The following is a 6,111-nucleotide window of genomic DNA, read 5'->3' as shown; positions in this document are numbered from 1 at the left end:
TGTCCTTCACCAGAAATAAATGTTTTCTAGCTCAGAATCCTTTCAGGGAGGTCATTTGGAAACAGTGAGCAGTTCATGTTGGCACCAGTTGCAATGTGATAGTCAGCACAGCCCCGGCCTCTGTGATGATGGACTGCAGTGCACAAGTACACGATGTGCTAGAGAACAGATGCGACCAGACGGAGCCACCCACAGCTATTGCACAGCCTCACTCATTGGAATAAGGCCACTTATCTTCATTAAAGAACTTGGGTGCATAACTTGTTTGCTTATTTTTATGTATTTTGCTATGTATTTATGTTCCCAATTAAGTAATAGCGAATTAGTGTGCTGTAAATAATTGTGTTCTGTTAATTTATGTTTTTAATTATATAAATGATTGAAATCCATCTCAACTGCTTTTGAACTACATTGATTATGAGAGGCACTTAAATGTAGTGAAGCAGATCTTTCACAGCACACAATGTCAATGCTGACATTGTTTCTTGGGATAGGCCGAAAGGCCTGGTTGCCACGTAACCCTCTACTCTCACCGATTACTCATGGATCAAAGACTTCAAGGTCCTGAGGGGCCTCGTGGCTTCAAAGGATAGGTGAAACCACCAGGCTGGCATGAGGGTTATCACCAACAGGTCAAATCAATAACAGCTAGGGCGGCATGGTGGCCCAGCGGTAGAGTTGCTGCCTGACTACGAATGCTGTCGATATGGAGTTGGTACCTTCTCCCCGTTACCTGTGTGGGTTTTCCCCGGGTGCTCCGGTTTCCTCCCACATTCCAAAGACGTACAGGTTTGTGGGTTAATTGGCTTTGGTAAAAATTGTAAATTGTCCCTAGTGTGTGTAGGATAGTGTTAGCGTGTGGGGATCGCTGGTCGACGCAGACTCGGTGGGCCGAAGGGCCTGTTTCTGCGCTGTATCTCTAAACCAAACTAAAGTCAGGTACCATGAGAAACTTTACGAGCTTCGTCTCTCGTCAAAGTGGAGGGCAAGGCTTTCCACAGTGCCTCAGGACTCCCAGAGGAGTTTTGCAGATGGGGCGACCACGTCATTACAATTATTGGGGCCCTGATGCCTCGCAGGGCTTTGCTGCCTGGCACCAGGTCTATCTCAGCCAGCCAGACAAGCCTGCCTTGGGTGGAATTGGGAACATGGTTAGCAAAAGCAGGAAGCTGACTCCCCTCAGCAGAAGGAAGGGTCTCGGCCCAAGGCGTCGCCCATTCCTTCTCTCCAGTGGTGTTGCCTGTCCCGCTGAGTTGCTCCAGCATTTTGTGTCTATCTCCTCAGCAGAATCCAGGCTGCTGACTACTCCCCATTTAAAATACAACAGGCTGGCTTTTAATTTTGCAGTTAATCTTTAATTGCTGAAAGACATTAATGAAATTCTGTGAATAATGAAATCCTATGAATACACCAGTATATGCTGAGTGCATACATCAATTATGTGAATTAATTCACATATACTGCTCTATTATGTGAATCCATTCACATATAGAGCAGGCAGTGCAATGTTATAATATTCTAGTATCTCACTTCTCTTTGACAGGAGTCATCCGGTGTGTAATCACTGGCAGATTACCCCAGGTTATAACACTAATTGCTCTCATACCCTCCAGAATACCCTCTCAGAGATCTTTTGCTAATTTTGGGTCATGATTAGAATAGATGTAATTAAGTGCTCTCAGACAACTGGCTGACAGCTGGATGATAGCCATTTCAAGCTCTTCTGTATGTAATTTGTTTATAATATCATCATTGTTTGAATTAATATTCTCGTGCATGCTTGGTACCTGGAAATATTCATAAAGGTCATTAATTCTCTGGAAGATTTCCAAATAAACAGTTCTGTATCATCCTCAATGTTAAATTTATTTCCAATTTTTCATGGGAGAATGTTCACTACAAACGCCATCCCCTGTACAAATGCAGTCTATGTATCTGCAACTATTTTTCTAAGTTACTTTCTGCTAACCTCTCTCATTATTATTTTAATAATTCTCAAATAATTAATATTCATCGATGCTTCTCAAACCAGTGAAATTATCTATCACCCTTTATAGGTTTAAATTCCTGTAATAAATTATCTCCCATTGAAACTAGTTCCAATAACACATTTTTCATTACTTGTTTCTCAGCACGGATACTCTGTCGGTGAATCAAATTCTTTGCTCTCTGTGATTTTAATGTTCTTTTTATGAGTCACTCAAAACTGCACACATGATCAATTAGAAACATAGATCTATACAGCAATCCTCATGCATCCCACATATTTAACTTTATTTCTGCTTAGCTCAGGATACTTCAAATCATCTAATATGTCCTGTCGTTATTTGTCTCTTTCAATTGTCTGCAGATGTCTTCACCGTATAGTGACAAGAAATAAAAACCCAAGTCACCACTGCTTTATTTTCTGTTCCTTAACACCATTTCTATTTTAATGCACCCCCAGGATTGCCTTATATTATGACATAGTGACAGAATATTTTTGCTGATAGCGCTCTTTGCCCCTTTCTTTCTTTACTGAAACAGTTCACAAATGTTCATTTCACAATCTTATGCAAACCTAAATGAGTTATCACTCCTCCATTATAACTACTGCCACATGATATTGCTCCATAGCTCTATTAAACTTTAGACTTTAGAGATGCAGCGTGGAAACAGGCCCTTCAGTCCACCGAGTCCTCGCCAATCAGCGATCACCCCGTACAGTAGCACTATCCTACACACACTAGGGACAATTTACAATTTACAGAAGCCAATTAACCTACAAACCTTTACATCATTGGAGTGTAGGAGGAAACCGTAGCACCCGGAGAAAACACACGCGGTCACAGGGAACATGTACAAACTCTGTATAAGACAGCACCCGTAGTCAGGATCTAACCCGGGTCTTTGGCACTGTAAAGCAGACACTCTACCCCTGCACCACTGTGCCACCCATACATGGTTCAAACTCTCTAATTTTATATTCATTAGTTCCTGCATTTGCACACACATTGTTTTACGTACAGTTTTGAAATAAAATCCTTATTCTTGATTCAGGTTTATTCATTTTTGTTCTCGAACATTTGCCCACTTCTACAATGTTAGTTTAATCTTACACTACCAAGTTGCATCTTTCTTTTTGCTTTCATTCTTTTCCTCACAAGTTTTTCCAGCTAAACCATCTGCTATAATTTGAAGAGCATTCGGATCAGCTGCTTGCCCAGTCAAACCAGAATTTTTCCATATTTTGTCATGAGAGTCTAATTTTCCCTCAGTGTTTTGGGATATGTTGGCCAGTAGCCATTTCTTCAATGTAAATGTTCCTTTCTGCAGATGTCAGTGGGGCAAGGGTATGATCCCCATCCTGGTCACTCACCCTGAACACTGAGGAGGAATTTCTTTAGTCAGAGGGTGATGAATCTGTGGGATTCATTGCCACAGAAGGCTGTGGAGGCCAAGTCAATGGATGTTTTTAAGGCAGAGATAGATATATTCTTGATCAGTATTGTTGTCAAGGGTTATAGGAAGAAGGCAGGAGAATGGGGTTAGGAGGGAGAGATAGATCAGCTATGATTGAATGGCGGAGTAGACTTGATGGGCTAAATGGCCTAATTCTGCTCCTATCACTTATGCCATTATGACCTTATGATTATATCATCTGGTGAGTTGATAGTAGATCCTCCTCTGGAATCAGCACGCTAAGAGTCGCCATCCGTCGGCACCATCTTGGGTGCCATCTTTGGTAATTGCCATCTTGGGTAATTGTCCACATGACCTTTTGGGCTGATGGGTCTGCTCTTAAGCTGTACTTTTCTATGTTCTATTTTCTCTTATTTTACAAATATTCTCTCAGCACCCAGTAGATCAAATCCACCCTCCGTCATCACTCTTTATTTACATAGGTGTAGAGAGACTGAAAAAGAGATGCACGGAAAATCAGCCTAAATTCACTATGATAATTTGCTCATCTGGCCCTTTCGCACAGTTGATCCCAGTCATCATTAAACAAGTGTTCTCCGTCAGAGCATTCAACACCGGGATAGCATGGTTGAAACTGCCCCTTTCTAACAAGGTTCAATAATATTGTTGGCAAATAAAACTTGCGCACAACAAGCCCAACAATGAATAAATATATGTAGGAAAAAACGGCAGGAAAGAAGGGTCTCGATCCGAAACATCACCCATTCCTTCTCTCCAGAGATGCTGCCTGTCCCGCTTACTCCAGCATTTTGTGTCTAGCAAGGAATAAATATATGTGTGGGAAGGAACTGCAGATGCTGGTTTGAACCGAAAATAGTCACAAAAGGCTGGGATAATTCAGCGGTTCAGGCAGCATCTCTGGATAAAAGTAATAGGTGTCAAGATTGGGTCTGAAGACGTCACCTATTTCTTTTCTCCAGAGATGCTGCCTGACCTGCTGAGCTACTCCAGCTTTTTGTGTCTATCTAAGGAATAACTGAAAGGAGGCATGAACTGCTTGTGATAGTTTTCAAGAGTTGAGTCAAGAGTGTTTATTTTCATACGTTCTGAAACGGAACAATGAGAAATTCTTCCTCACAGCAACACAAGAGATATGGCAACATTGTACTCCGTCAACACCATAAAAACACCAAAAAGGTTCAGTGTATATATTATTGTATAGTATATATATTGTAACAACTATTGTTGTTTGTTAGTTTTATATGTACATAAAAAACAATAGGAGTGCAATAATAATAATTAATAATAATATTAATAATAATATTAATAATATTAATAATAATAATAATAATAATAATAATAATAATAATAATAATAATAATAATAATAATAATAATAATAATAATAATAATAATAATAATAATAATAATAATAATAATAATAATAATGTCTATTATAGTTCAGAGCTTATTTGAGGTTGTAGTGTTTAATAGCCTGATGGCTGTAGGGAAGAAGCTGTTCCTGAACCTGGACGTTACAGTTTTCAGGCTCCTGTACCTTCTTCCCGATGGCAGGGATGAAATGAGTGCGTGGCCAGGATGGTGTGGGTCTCTGATGATGCTGGCTGCCTTTTTGAGGCAGCGACTCTGGTAAATCCCTTCGATGGTGGGGATGTCAGAGCCGGTGATGGACTGGGCAGTGTTCACAACTTTTTGCAGTCTTTTCCGCTCCTGGGCTTTCGAGTTGCCAAACCAGGCCGTGATGTGACCCGTCAATATGCTCTCTACAGTACACCTGTAGAAGTTCAAGAAAATCCTCTCTGACATACCAAATCTCTGTAATATTCTCAGGAAGTAGAGGTATTGATGTGCTTTATTTATAATTGCATCAGTGTGCTGGGTCCAGGAGAGATCTTCGGAAATATGCACGCCCAGGAATTTGAGGTTTTTGACTCTCTCCACCATATAAACAGGATTGTGGGTCCTCATCCTTCCTCGTCCAAAATCCACAATCAGTTCATTGGTTTTACTGATATTAAGAGACAGGTTGTTGTGATCAATTGGTTGATCTCACTTCTATATTCTGACTCATCACCATCTGTAATTCGTCCAAAAACAGTGGTGTTGTCGGCGAACTTGAAGATGCAGTTCGCACTGTGTCCTACTGAATATATATATATATATATATATGTATAACTAACAAACAATAATAGTTCAAAGACGAAAACAATGCCTCCAAGTCTATGTAGTTCAGAGCTTATGTGGAGGTTGTAGTGTTTAGTAGTCCGATGGTTGTTGGGTAGAAGCTGTTCCTGAAACTGGACGTTAGTTTTCATACTCATACTTTCTTCCCAATGACAGGGGTGAAATGAGAATGTGGCTAGGGTGGTGTGGGTCTCTGACGATGCTGGCTACCTTTTTGAGGCAGCGAATCTTGTAGACCCCTTCGATAGTGGGATCCATCAGTGCCTATGATGGAGTGTTCACCACTTTTTGCAATCTTCTTCATTGCTGGGTGTTCGAGTAGCTGAACCAGGCCATGATGCAACCAGTCAATATGCTCTCTACTAAACACCTGTAGAAGTTCAAGAGAGTATTCATTAACATCGAGCAGGAACAGGGTACTGATTGAGAATGATCAGCCATGATCACATTGAATAGTGGTGCTGGCTCGAAGGGCCGAATGGCCTACTCCTGCACGTATTGTCTA

The sequence above is a fragment of the Rhinoraja longicauda genome, chromosome 7 (assembly GCF_053455715.1).
Source record: "Rhinoraja longicauda isolate Sanriku21f chromosome 7, sRhiLon1.1, whole genome shotgun sequence".
NCBI classification, from domain to species: Eukaryota; Metazoa; Chordata; class Chondrichthyes; order Rajiformes; family Arhynchobatidae; genus Rhinoraja; species Rhinoraja longicauda.
The sequence above is the reverse complement of the archived record's forward strand: the minus strand, read 5'-3'. Positions refer to the sequence as shown.